Consider the following 15,268-nt stretch of genomic DNA (forward strand, 5'->3'; position numbering starts at 1 on the left):
CCAGAATTATGAAGATAATTCTGATAGTTTATTCACATAAACTGTGATGTCAGTCCTATTAAGAAGGACGAACAGGAAAGAGAATGTTCTTAATATTCCATTGCTCAGTGATGGGACACTGATTTTATTTACAAGGTATTTTGTTCTGTTGCAGCAGATCCTGTTTCCAAATCAGGACACAAGACCACGAAGGGTAGGAGAATACAGATTTATTTGCGCAAAAGGTTCAGAGCATTACCGTGTTTCTCCAACAATACGGCCTCCACCAATAGGAAGACCCAGCATGTTTTCTAGGCATAAAATCAAATTAAGCCCCCCCCCCCAAATTTAGGCCTAGTTTAAAACATGCAAAATGGGGGGAAGGGTGGGGGGGACTTGCCGTTAGGAGCGCCCCGCGGGCAGCCTCGCCACCAGCCGCTCCTACCGGGTGATCATGGTGAAGCGCAGAGAGCTCCCTACTCCCACCAAACACCTTTGCTGCAGACCCAAGACCTTTGGCACCTGCCGCTGTTGCTTTCCCTTCTGCCCATTCCGCCGCCACGTTTGGAGCTGCCGCTTCCATGTTTGAAGCTGCCGCCGCCGTTTGGAGCTGCCGCCGCCGTTGGGAGCTGCAGCCACTGGAGCTGCCGCCGTTGGAGCTGCCATGCCGCCGTTTGGAGTGCCGTTGAGAGCTGCCGCTGCCGTTTGGAGCTGCTGCCACCGTTTGGAGTGCTGTTGAGTGGAGCACGCCGCTGTTTGGAGCTGCCACTGCCATTTGGAGTGCCGCCGCCACTCGTTGGAGCTGCCGCTTCAACACGTTGGAGCAGCTGCCGCTGTTTGGAGCACCACCGCCATTTGGGCGCCGCCGCACTCCAAACATGGTGGCAGCTCCAAACGGCGGCAGCAGCTCAACGGCAGCTCCAAATGTGGCGGTGGCACTCCAAATGGTGGCAGCTGCAATGGCACTCCAAACGGCGGTGGCAGCTCCAAACGGTGGCGGCAGCAATGGCACTCCAAAGGCGGCGGCAGCTCCAAACACGGAAGCGGCAGCTCCAAACGTGGCGGCGGAATGGGCAGAAGGGAAAGCAACAGCGGCAGGTACCAAAGGTCTTGGGTCTGCAGCAAAGGTATTTGGCGGGAGTAGGAAGCTCTCTGCGCTCTGCCATGATCACCCGTTAGGAGCGGCTGGTGGGTGCTGCTGGGCGCTCTAGATGAGGATGAAAGGGGGGAATTAAGTCTCCCCCGAAAAGATGGCCTAGCCGTTTTTCGGGCTCAAAAAAAAAAAGGCCCGGCCTTATTATGTGAGAAACACGGTAGCATGGCAAATTCTGAACCCCCGGCTCTTCCTGAGGTGTTACTTTTATACATCTCGCAGCCTCAGCCCAGCCCGGGGCGTTTCTCTTATCAAGCTATACCATATCATATGTACTATAGAAAGGAGAAGTGAATCTAATTAGTCATTTTACACAATTCAGTATATACGCACTTATCTTACACCCTCCGTTATTTTTCATACCCACCCTTGTTTACTGGAACATGTCTAGTTCTTTGGTTCAGTAATTTCGTGGTTTATACAATATTGTATTAAGCAACTTCCATAATATTTGCTAAGAAACGTCTGCTAATTATGAGAATACTTTTCTGGTAATTTTCCATTGTGCTTCAGTTCTGTTGAAAGGTGTCAAAATGCCTTTCTTTCGAGGATTCGATTTTCCCGCTGGGAGAGCTACAACTTCCCATATTCCCTGCCTGATGTGGGGATTACTTTGTTTTAGCCGGGCTACAGCTGTCAGTTTTCAGACAAAAAAGGTCTGGAAAGGACTCCGGTTTCCCTACACATGGAGTACAGGCCCCTTTCTTTTAGGGAAACTCAGCCGTCAGTTTTAAGACCCCCCCTAAAAAACGGGGATCTCGGAGGACCGTCTGCCCCCTAGCAGCTTCGGTATAGGCAGCCTACACTCAGCCGTCAGTTTTCAGATCTCCCTTAAAGGTGGGGATCTGGAAGGACCTTTTCTGCTTTTTTTAGACGAACTATTTCCAATTTTGTTTGCCAGCAGCCGGTACGGGCCCCTTCTAAATGCACAGGGCTTTGCTTGCGGGATGCACCGGGACTATTTTTCCTCTGCTTTTTATTTATTTCCTAACACCAGTTCCTTTTGCAGCCTGCTCGGTTTTTCTTACGTCCTTCAGAAGGACTCACACTCCGTGATCACCCCTTGCGTTCCCAAATCCAGCCAGTCACGGCTCGTGTTTGAGCTAGCAGCTGGCTGGGGTGTGGCTGGCAATCACGGAGGAGGTGAGGTCCCATTGTTTCCGCAGAGAAAACCCACAATCACACACCTGGTCCACTCACGCTTCCACTCCTCTCACTAGTAAGATTATAAATTTGAAGCGGTACTCACCTGCTTTCAAGCAGCTGTTGACCGGAAAAGCCCAAGGACTCCCTTTACTATCCTATACCTTCCGGGCTGGGTCCGTGGATGTTGTCCCTGGACAAAGAAGGTCCATGCTGGCTGGGTTTGGATCCGCGGGCCCGGTCCGGTGGCAGGGTTGGCTGGGAAATCTTCGTGGTCGCCAATTGTTGAAAGGTGTCAAAATGCCTTTCTTTCGAGGATTCGATTTTCCCGCTGGGAGAGCTCAAGGATACAGACAACTGCTTGAAAGCTGGATCTTTTTATTTTTCAGGAAGGCGGAGAACAGCAAGAAGTCTGCGTTCCTGGGCTAGCTAGCTTCTTATGGTAAGTCCCTGTTTTTTAATACCCTTTTCTCCCTTTGTAAGTTGATTTTGTGTGAGTGTTTGTATTTGTGCCTAATGTTTCAAATCCTGTTTGAGTTTGTCTTTATTTCCGCCGGAGGGCAAACTCTGCGGTGTGGCCAGATTGTATTATTGGTTTTCTGTAATCTTTTAGCTTTAAGATAGTTTTTCATATTTGTTCTGTGGCAATCTTCTGTCTGTCCTTTTGTAATTTATATTTTGTGTCTTTTGTCTGTTTGTTTTGCTTATTTGGTATGTCCTGTGTTTGTAAGGGTTTTCTAAATTATCTTTTGTTTCCTTTTCCTATTTGTCTAGTTTTCTTAATTACTTAGGCTTTTGTCTGTAGGGATTCTTTAATACTTTTTATTTGATTCCTTTTCCTATGTAAGTTTGTTTTCTGGCTGACCTGATGTTCCCCTTGGGCTTTTCCTGTTTTTTTGTGACACTGCTGCCTTCGTGAAATTCCCTTTCCACAGTTCCAAAGGTAAAAAGGAAGAAGAAAGGCTTTCAATATTGTTGGTTTAATATACCTGGAAAAGCAGTTTGTGTCTGAGCCAAAACAATGTCAGAAAAACTTAGAAGGGACAACTAGGAATATTTGTAGAAGTAACTAGCTGTGAGTATGTTTTAGAGATAAAAGCATCAAAATAAGTGTGGGGAGACTCAGGTTCAAGTCTGCCCTCTGTCAATCCCATTTCTTGTGTACATTTTCTTTGGAAAAATAAAAATAGGAACTGCTTTAAGAGGACTGTATGGATGGATAGCAAGTCCAGTGACAAATTGAAAAACCAAAATGAGATATACAAGAACCCAGAAGCAAATTAAGGATTAACAAGTATAGTTTAAACCTTATAGGAATAAAGTTAAAAGAGTAAATCTCAGAATGGGGTGAAGCTAGTGAGGAACATAAGGAGATTTTGAAGAGGGAGGGGACATGACCGTTTATTTTTAAATAAATTGCGAAGTTGTTTATCTGCTGCACAGGGAAAGTGAGGAAATATAATTGGAAATAAGGAGAAAACTGAATGGTTTGATACTTTTTTTGCATCTACCGTGTTTCTCATATAATAAGGCCGGGTCTTTTTTTTTTTTTTTGAGCCCCGAAAAAATGGCTAGGCCGTCTTTTCGGGGGTGACTTAATTTCCTCCCCCCCTTGCATCTTAGGGCGGGCGGGGACGGCTTGGATGTTGACCTCAGCGTTGGTGGGGCACTTTGTATCAGGGTCAACGCAGGCAGCACCATATCCGGGTGTGCAACAAAAGTACTTCCTAACAGCAAGCCCCCCCGCCATCCCCCCCCCCCATTTCGCATGTTTTAATATAGGCCTTAATTTGGGGGGAGGGGCTTAATTTCATTTCATGCCTATAAAACATGCTGGGACTTCCTATTGGGGGAGGCCGTATTGTTGGAGAAACAGGGTATCAACTCTCAGAAAAGGGAATGGGTTCTTTTGGATATATTGAGAAAAGTCCAAAACTTCATTCAATACTAATAAAGATACACTGAAACTCCATATCACTTTCTTTAATTGACTTGTATCCCAGGGCATTCAAATTAACACCTCAGTGTTGAAGGAGCTGACTGTCAAGCATGGGTCATGGTGATGCTGCAACTGAAAAAGCAGTTTTTACCTGTTGCATCCAGATAATGGGAAACAATTGTTCTACTGTACTTTTAGAGTAATGTATCCAGTTCTGGACACCAGATTTTAAAAGGAAAATGAATAAATTGTTGGAATAAATTTAAGGGCCCTGAATACCAGACCCAAAAAGGCACAGTTAAAAGGAGCTGGGCATGTTTAACTGGCAAATGAAAAGAGGAAATATGATAACGGCCCAGAAGTATGGGCCGTATGAAGAATCAGACATGTTTTCTGATGACTGAGGAACACGCAAGGGTTGAAATTAAAGATTCAGGATGAATATTAGGAAGAATCTTTTGACTTTAAAATCTATTAAGTGTATAAAATAATAGTTAAGACAATGGTGGATTCCTCCCTGGATACTTTTAAATATTTCTAAATGGCCATCTGTCATACATAGCTGCTTAGATGCTAATGAAGAATAGGATACAACCTAAAATATTTATGCCTTTACTATCCGTTCTCTTTTACCCTTATAACACTGTTTTAATGTTTTTGCAAATTTTTGTACATTTCAATGTACACTGCTCAAAAAAAATAAAGGGAACACTTAAACAACACAATGTAACTCCAAGTCAATCACACTTCTGTGAAATCAAACTGTCCACTTAGGTAGCAACACTGACTGACAATCAATTTCACATGCTGTTGTGCAAATGGAATAGACAACAGGTGGAAAGCATAGGCAGTTTAGCAAAACATCCCCAATAAAGGAGTGGTTCTGCAGGTGGTGACCACAGACCACTTCTCAGTCCCTATGCTTTCTGGCTGATGGTTTGGTCACTTTTGAATGCTGGCGGTGCTTTCACTCTAGTGGTAGCATGAGACGGAGTCTACAACCCACACAAGTGGCTCAGGTAGTGCAGCTCATCCAGGATGGCACATCAATGCGAGCTGTGGCAAGGTTTGCTGTGTCTGTCAGCGTAGTGTCCAGAGCATGGAGGCGCTACCAGGAGACAGGCCAGTACATCAGGAGACGTGGAGGAGGCCGTAGGAGGGCAACAACCCAGCATCAGGACTGCTACTCTGCCTTTGTGCAAGGAGGGACAGGAGGAGCACTGCCAGAGCCCTGCAAAATGACCTCCAGCGGGCCACAAATGTGCATGTGGGTACTCAAATGGTCAGAAACAGACACCATGAGGGTGGTATGAGGGTCCGACAGGTGGGGGTTGTGCTTACAGCCCAACACTGTGCAGGACGTTTGGCATTTGCCAGAGAACACCAAGATTGGCAAATTCGTCACTGGCGCCCTGTGCTCTTCACAGATGAAAGCAGGTTCACACTGAGCACATGTGACAGACGTGACAGGGTCTGGAGACGCCGTGGAGAATGTTCTGCTGCCTGCAACATCCTCCAGCATGACCAGTTTGGCAGTGGGTCGCTAATGGTGTGGGGTGGCATTTCTTTAGGGGGCCGCACAGCCCTCCATGTGCTCTCCAGAGGTAGCCTGACTGCCATTAGGTACCGAGATGAGATCCTCAGACCCCTTGTGAGACCATATGCTGGTGCAGTTGGCCCTGGGTTCCTCCTAATGCACGACAATGCTAGACCTCATGTGGCTGGAGTGTGTCAGCAGTTCCTGCAAGATGAAGGCATTGATGCTATGGACTGGCCCGCCTGTTCCCCAGACCTGGATCCAATTGAGCACATCGGGACATCATGTCTCGCTCCATCCACCAACGCCACGTTGCACCACAGACTGTCCAGGAGTTGGGGGATGCTTTAGTCCAGGTGTGGGAGGAGATCCCTCAGGAGACCATCCACCACCTCATCAGGAGCATGCCCAGGCATTGTAGGGAGGTCATACAGGCATGTGGAGGCCACACACACTACTGAGCCTCATTTTGACTTGTTTTAAGGACATTACATCAAAGTTGGATCAGCCTGTAGTGTTTTTTTCCACTTTAATTTTGAGTGTAACTCCAAATCCAGACCTCCATGGGTTGCTAAATTTGATTTCCATTGATAATTTTTGTGTGATTTTGTTGTCAGCACATTCAACTATGTAATGAACAAAGTATTTAATAAGAATATTTCATTCATTCAGATCTGGGATGTCTTATTTTTGTGTTCCCTTTATTTTTTTGAGCATTGTATTTTAATTCCTGTGCTGAGCAAAGGATTGAATTAAATGATTTATATTGTTCTATTTGATGTATTCTGATTTTTAGATGGCCAGAGCAAATTAAGTAATATAAATGATACCAGAAGGTGGCAGAAGAAGGTTGTTTGAACAGGTAAGCCCACAGTAATCCTTTAAACTGAAGAGAATATTTTTCTCAGGTAGCTATTACTGGTAGCAATGTGGGTTCTTTTTACTTATACATTGCAATGATTGCCAATCTTAATTGTATCTGCTCATTCCCATACATGCCATAAATGTCATTCATAACCATCTACAGAATCTTTTGAATAATGGTTCTAGCACAATACACAAATAATTTTGAATCTCAGGAAGGACACATATGGTCCGAATCAATTTCTCTTTTCTATTAGGAATCATCGAGGAATTTTAAAGGGTTCCTAAACTATGTTGAAAACATACTGTGGAGGAATGGTGATGTGTTATGGTGTGGCGATTTACATAATGCAGACTATTGTGAAGAAGGGTGATTTGGCTGACCTGGGACATTCTTTGTACTAGTCCTGGAGAAATAAAGATGCCATTTGGTTGATTTTAGTGTAGAGGGGAATTTCTATGTTTTGCTCGCTGTCTGCTGTATTTGTTGATGGAATTTATAAAACAAGAAACCATTACTGTATCCAGAAATCTCCATCTCAGACTGGGTATTTTCATAGAAAACCTGGTTGGTTTTTCACATTCAAGAATATCAGTAGGAAGTTGCAAGAACCAAGCTTGGATCTGATTTATCTTGGTGCTGATCGTTTAAAAATCGCTGTTATCATAGTACTTCTTTTTGCCTAAAACATTAATCAGTTGACTATGAAAACCTGACCAAGGTTGTTAGTAAAAATGTTTCAGAAGCAATTTGCTGGTGCCAGGTTTATTAGAAAAATATCATAAAAGACCAACAGAGTTGCTTTGATTAGTTTTACACAACATGCTTAAGTCATAACCTATAATTCAGAAAATGTAATAGTTGGTTCTGCATAATACCTAATGCACATGGCTTGTTAGCTTTCGATGCATTCTGCTTGCCCAACACCAGATCATGGACATTTCAAAGCCTTATCTTTAGATTTCTTGGACTACAATGAACCCTAGTGTTTTGTTAATTGTTCATTTTAGTTCTTATTTGAATCCATATAGAAGTAGGTAAGTCAATCATTCACTTTAGGATTGGCTGGCAGCTGTTTTGGTGGGATTAGGTAAACATTTAAACCAATATCTTGTAGATGTGATGACTTTGTGATTCTGGCATTATGTGGGTTGCAAATTGGGATATCATATCCATTTAAGGGTAAGAAACTGAACTAACAATAGGCCAAGCAATACCAAAAGCATTTAGATTTATATACTGCTTTGCAGTGCTTTACAACCCTCTCTAAGTGGTCTTTACAACCCTCTCTAAGAGTCAGCATACTGCCCCTAACAATCTGGGTCCTCATTTTACCGACTTTGGAAGGTTGGAAGGCTGATTCAAGCAAGGGAGAGAGACAGAAGGGCAGTATACAAAGAACCTTTTCTTCATCTATGTCTTGCCACTTTCCTAGTGGTCAAAGGGTGCAAAGAAATGATACAGTCTCTAACAAAGTCTCTGCATTCTTTAAAAAACTGAACAAGGAAGAGAAAAATGGAAGTAGGTAGAAAGATACACCTACTCTCGGAACTGTGCCCATTTTATAGTAAACACACTCCTAGGTTTGCCCATTTTATAGTAAACACATTTTTTCTCTTCCTTAAAAGATTAGATAAAAATAGATTAAAAGAAATGAAAGTTATGCTGTAACCATGCGGTAATATGATTATACTTATAACTGTTATAAAGAAAATCAGAAGCTTTTTCTTTATATTTTCTTTTTCTCTGCACCTTTGGCTTCCTTCCTTCCTTCCTTCCTTCCTTCCTTCCTTCCTTCCTTCCTTCCTTCCTTCCAAATATTATCCCAAAAATGCTTTTTCAAGAAGTGACTGGACTTTGTCTAAACAAAGAATATCTAGGTGCCTCTTGAAAAAAGCACCTTTGGGACAACCATGACATGGATGATTGAGAATCTCTGTACATGTTATTTTGTAATAAAATATGCGTATGTGTGTATACATATGTGTGAATTTACTTCAGATCATACAATGAAAAAAAAAAAAAACTGACACCAAAATGTTTAACTTTCATATCTCTTGCTGTTTCAGGTTGCTAGAAGGTAAGATAAAAATATTAACTTGAATCAAATAAAAATGCTCAACCTACAAGTATTAATATGCAAAGATACACATGTTGCTCGGTTCCCTCAAATGTTCACATCATTGTAATGCATCAACCTTGGATCACTTGGATCATGAATCAGCTGAAGGACGGCATACCTTCCAAAACTGGGTGTTGAAGCCAAGAACAAAGCCTGATGAAACAAGTGTGGTAGACTGTGTTTCTTACCCTGATATGGATCCCACTAATACATTATATGGCTGCTGTTTTGGACTAAAAGCAGCAGAAAAGTTTTACATACTAGCAAGGAGAAATGAAGTTACTGAGATGACATGTCCTGCTTTCTGAGCCTACTTGTTTTCCATTGACATTGGCTGTAGCTTTGGTTTTTTTCAGTCTTTTTTTCAGTAAGGCAACTGCCATAAAAAGCTTTTAAGGGAGGTGTAACGCTTTTGTGGCTTCCATACTGATTTGTCACATGAGAGATACATCCATTCACACACATACATCTACACTGTATATCACATATACATGCCTTCTTATCCTCTTTTCAGCAATCTTCAGGAAAAGAAGGAAGAACCCATGACATTCCCCTCCCGCTCCAATGGTCCCACTTTCAAATGACTGCTTTCCCTCTGTAGTGACCCAAAGGTGCTTTTTCAAGTGGTAACTGGACTTTCTGTTTTTTTCTTTGAAGATGCTCTGAGCTGAAGCAGCTTCTTGGATAAAAAGCGAAATGTCTTCAAAGAAAAAAAACCAGAAAGTCCAGTTGCCTCTTGAAAAAGCAACTTTGGAACAACTATGACCTAGATGACTGAGAATCTCCATAGCTACTGCATTGAGTGTCAATCTTGAGCAATGTTGACCAGAGCACGCTGAGAAGTCCTCTTCCTAGTGATACTAAATAGGTATGGTGGGATGGGATGAGAACTGAGGTCTTCCACTTCCAGCACACCTGGGTTTCTTGCTGAAGAGGACTACTGATGTTGAAAAAGTTTTCTTGACTTTTCACCATACCCTCTAGCAATCTTGTTCAAGACATTGGTTTCTTTGTGCCAGGCGATAAGTTATTCTTTGACACCTAGCTAGCTCATCTGACCACCTGGTCAACAAGAAAGTCAAGTTGGGTTCTCTGAGCTGCATTTTTGTATGTGTGACACTGAAGACTATGATTGACCACTGTTTTAAAAAGGATTGCTCATTTGTGACTCAATCCATCTACCCAGTGAGACGTCTAATTTACCCTTTTGTCTGCTTATTTCTGTTTCAATTCTTTCTACCCAGTTAGAGGGGTCTGCTGATGGTCTGCTGATGTTCTTCTCCTTATCTGGGAGCTTAGAAATTGGAGAGATAATTTCATCTTGTTTTTTCCCCCAGAGATTGGGACCAGAGGGGCAGCGGCATGGAAGAAAGAAAACTTCCAGTAAGTTCAGCCATCTGGAGGTTTGAATGGAGATTGTGTTTAGCAGGGACAACAACATGCTTTTTTTTTTTTTTGTGGGGTGGGGGAAGTCTGGCTACCATTTGAAATCTTTCACAATGTCATTTCCCACTAGAAACATTAATGTAGGGGAAGGAGGCTGATTGATATATACCAATTATAAACATTATGTAAGTGTCTCCAGCCCTTGCAGACATTCCAAAAGGCTGATCAGTAGGGATTGCACAGTTCTTTCTTCCAATTTAATAAAGGTAAATTCACCGGGACAACTCATATCATTTCCCATTCTCAGGCCTGATGCCTAATTGTGTCCATAACATTTGTTTCTCTAAAATCCTCTGAACCTGAAGGCTTTCCTTTGTTGTCCAAAGTTTCATTCAAAGATTCCAAGGAAGTAGATACTTTACTGAGCAGTCCAAGCGCTAATACTTGTGAACTGGACCACTGCCCTGTGTGGATAATTTGGAAAGTCAAGGTTAATTTGGAAAATCATTTGCTAAATGGCTGAGGAGTATTATCTATAACTGTGTGTGTGTGTGTGTGTGTGTGTGTGTGTGTGTAGGGAGGGGACATAGTGTCCCCTCCTTAAGAGGATTTTCTAGATCCAGCCATGTTCAACAACTGTCATGCAATATCCTACTTCCTGCTTTAGGAAAAACTGGCCATTTAGCTGTAGTGCCTAGAAGTATGGTGGCAGATTATCTGGATCCTTTTCACTTGTGGGCTTGGGATGGAACTACATTTGTCATAACAATGAATGAGCTAATGGGAGACCTGGATACAAGGATTGTGGCTCTCCTAGTCCTCTTCAATCTCTCAGTTATATTTGATACCATCAACTACAGTGATCTTATGGCATCAGGTAATGCCTTTTGTGATGAACACAGTTTATTAAATGGCTCATGTTTTGTGAGCTGCAATTCACTTCAATAGATCTTCAAAAAGTTTATGCCAAATAAATAAAAAATACTATCAGATTCCTCTTGATCTTTTGCTGCCACAGATACTTCTCCTACAGAATCTGTTCTGAACTAAGCAAGCTCGTTGGCTTGCAATTCTAATAGTTTTCTTTCCATGACAGGTTTGTAAACCTGCACTTCTGATTGGCCCGCTGATAGCGGATCGTGATTGGTCATTTTTGGCTGATCTGATTGGCTGACAGCGGGTCGCTGCTGATTGGACGCTCCCAGCACGGCAAACTCAAACCATTGGGTGTTGTGACAGCAGCCAGCTCTATAAAAGGAGCCGCTGCTGCCTAAGTCTTTTCGCTCTGTTCTGAAGTCACTAATAAAGAGTTGGAGTCACTATTTCAATGCCTCATCTCCGTTCTTGCACCCACGTTCCCAGACATAACACTGGCGACGAGGGTGGGATGCGGAGACGATAGAGCTGACTGATCACCGAACGCTAACAGAGCTGAGAGCGCACCAATAAGCGGCAGAACGACTAGCAGTGCTATACCACCCGCTCCATTTGATCCGGTTAACGAAGACTGGGACTCGTATATGGATAGGTTTCAGATGTTCCTGGAGACCAACAATCTAAAGGATGCTACGCCTGGCAAGAAACGAGCTGTATTCCTGACCCATTGCGGTCCCGCCGTTTTTAAAATGGCAAAGGCACTTGCAAAACCAGTGGAAGTCAAGACAATGGACTGGGACAACCTCGCCCCAATCTTCCGGGCCCATTATGCCCCAGCAGTGCCAACACTCATCAGGAGACACGAGTTTTACCAGAGGGACCAACAGGAAAGCGAAAGTGTTGGAGACTTCATCGCGGACCTCAGAAACCTGGGAGGACTCTGTGGCTTCGCAAATCTCGAAGAAGCCATGAGAGATCGAATTGTCCTGGGTCTAAAAGACCCCACGACCCAGAGCAAGATTATGACGAGGGGGACATCGGCCTCGCAGATGTCATCGCCGATGCTACTGCAGCAGAAGCAACCAGGAAGTCAGCAGCTCGAATGCGCCGAGCGAACGCACCGCACCGCCAACTCGCCAGTGACACTATGCCCCTTTCCGAGAGGCACACAACGACCACCCATCATGAAGACCTCGAATCCTCATCAGAAAGTGAGGAAGAGGAGGTCAACAGACTCAGGTCAGAATGCAATCAGCAAGACCAGCGGAATCATAAGCCCTCGTATCAATGTGCCGGATGTGGGGGAAATCACCCGTGATCAGACTGCAAATTCCTAGACGCCCTCTGCCGTTCCTGTGGAAAGAGAGGCCACATTGCAAAGGCCTGCAGAAGCAAGCGAGGGTCCAGCCCAACCCGAAGAGAAAATAATTTCCGGCAGACATCAGGCACCCCACCAGTGAATCGGGACCGCCCAAGCAACCCATGGCACCATTACTACAGAAACCGAACACCAGCCACTTCTACTAGACGAGAAGAGGCGCACCAAACCATCACCATCGGCCACGCTTCATCCCTTGATGCAAGGAAAATCCGAGTGAAGGTCACCATAGAGAATCGACCATGCATTATGGAAGTCGACTCCGGGTCGTCCCTATCAATGGTCTCCTGGAAAACCCTCAGACAGCTGATCCCTGACATCCATAGCCAGGACCTCAGCACTCAGAAAGTTATATTAAAAGACTACCAAGGAAACAGAATTCCAGTTGCTAGTTCCAGCCACGTCCAAGTTTCTTTCAAAGACCACACCGCAACCCTACCACTCACCGTCGTCGATAGAGATCGGCCCAGTTTGTTAGGCTTGCAGTGGTTCGCGCCGCTAGGAATTGAACTAGCTGGCATCAATCAGACCGAAAGCGATGACTGGGAAGCTGCCCTCGTCCAGAAATTCCAGGACGTTTTTACCGAGAAGCTAGGCAAGTACAAGGGGTCCCCCATATCGTTTAATCTCAGCCCCGATATTGTGCCCATTCGCCTTAAGCCTCGTCGAGTGCCCTTTGCACTTAAACCAAAGATTGATGAACAATTGGACAAATTAATAGCCCAGGGCGTGTTGGAACCGATTGACCACGCCCGATGGGAGACCCCAATTGTAACCCCCATAAAGCCTGACGGATCCTTGAGAATTTGTGGGGATTACAAGGCCACCCTAAATCACGCGCTTCAGCAGAGCACTTACCCCGTGCCTGTGGTCCAACACCTTCTTCACTCCCTTGGGGGCGGAAAAATATTCGCAAAATTGGACTTAGCCCAGGCGTACCAGCAGTTGCCCATAGATGCAGAGACTGCAGAAGCCCAAACTATAGTCACGCACAGAGGTGCATTCAAGTGTAATAGACTCCAATTCGGAGTGAGTGTAGCACCGGGCATCTTCCAAAGTCTGATGGAAAGATTGCTACAAGGCATAAAAGGGGTCGTACCATACTTCAATGATGTCTTAATAGCCGCCCCCACTAGAAGCCTACTAGAAAAACGACTACGATTGGTCCTCCAAAAATTCAAAGATGCTGGCCTGAAGGTCAAGAAGGACAAGTGTCAACTGTGTACTGAGAGGGTTGAATTCCTTGGGTACCTTCTTGACAAACAGGGAATTCACCCTACTGAAAAAAAATTGGCTGCAATAAAAAATGCCCCGAGACCTAAAAACAAAACAGATCTCCAAGCCTTCCTGGGACTCATCAACTTTTATAACATCTTTCTACCCCAGAAGGCGACTGTTGCTGAACCCCTGCATAGGCTCCTCGACAAGAAGGCTTCCTGGGTCTGGGGACATCGAGAAGAGCGAGCCTTTCAGCAAGTAAAAGACCTTTTAACATCAGATGCTGTATTGATACAATATAATGAGACTTTACCCTTAACTGTCACCTGTGACGCCTCACCGTTTGGAGTAGGAGCCATCCTGAGCCATGTCCTGCCAAACGGTACTGAGGCACCTATTGCATTTTTTTCAAGAACTTTATCTAAAACTGAGAGAAACTATAGCCAACTTGATAAAGAGGCTCTCGCTATTGTGTCTGCGATCAAATGATTCCATGAGTATGTATATGGAAGATCCTTTTCTATAATCACCGACCACAAACCATTACTTGGCATTTTGGCGGGAAATAAACCGACTCCCCACATCTTATCGCCAAGAATGACACGCTGGTCAGAGTTTCTAGCCGCATATGATTACCAACTGCTACACCAACCGGGAAAAGCCATTCCCCACGCAGACGCTTTGAGCCGCTCTCCATTACCAGAAGTCCTAGATGATCCAGCTCCAACCTTATCTACACTACAAATCGAGACACTTCCTTCACCACCGCTGACTGCACAAGACATCGCCTTGGAAACAAGGAAGGACCCTTGTTTGTCACGAGTCCTCAGCTGGGTGGAAAGAGGTTGGCCTGACAACCAACCCAACGACACCTTTAAGCCTTTCAAACACAGGCAGACAGAACTGTTCTCCCAAAAAGGATGTGTCCTATGGGGAGACAGAGTCATAATCCCAGAGAGACTACAACATAAGGTCCTAAAACTATTGCATGATGGACATCCGGGCATCGTGCGAATGAAGGCACTGGCACAGAGTTACGCTTGGTGGCCAGGTATAGATAAACAAATAGAAACCTGGGTGGCAACCTGCAACAAGTGCCAGGAAACTCGCTCCGCTCCACCAAAAGCACCACTGACAGAATGGGAAGCACCCCGGGGTCCCTGGCCACGTATCTGCATCGATTTTGCGGGACCCACCAAGGGGCATACATTTCTCATAACTGTGGATGCCTATTCTAACTGGCTTGAGGTCCACAAAATGAAGAGCACCAACACAGAGGCAGTCATTAAAAAGCTAAACAGACTATTTGCTACACACGGCTTGCCAGATGTCTTGGTCTCAGACAATGGCCCCCAATTCACTGCCTTGGCATTTGAACAGTACCTAGCAGACCGGGGGGATACGCCACGCTTTAACATTGCCGGCTCACCCTGCGGCCAACGGCAGGGCTGAACGAATGGTCCAATTCACAAAGAAAACCTTACACAAGATGGAGCAAGGGAACATCCACGACAAGGTGACCAGGATGCTTCTCCTCCAAACAGCACCACGAACAAAACCCCAGCCGAACTCTTTATGGGCAGGAAACTTCGATCACACCTTGACCGCCTACACCCTGCCTATACGCCGGAAAAGCCCCTGGTTCCAGCAGCAAGTATCGCACGTTCAAGGT

This window comes from Notechis scutatus, chromosome 4, assembly GCF_049901735.1.
Source record: "Notechis scutatus isolate UNSWTSFEM ecotype Mainland chromosome 4, rNotScu1.2, whole genome shotgun sequence".
NCBI lineage: Eukaryota > Metazoa > Chordata > Lepidosauria > Squamata > Elapidae > Notechis > Notechis scutatus.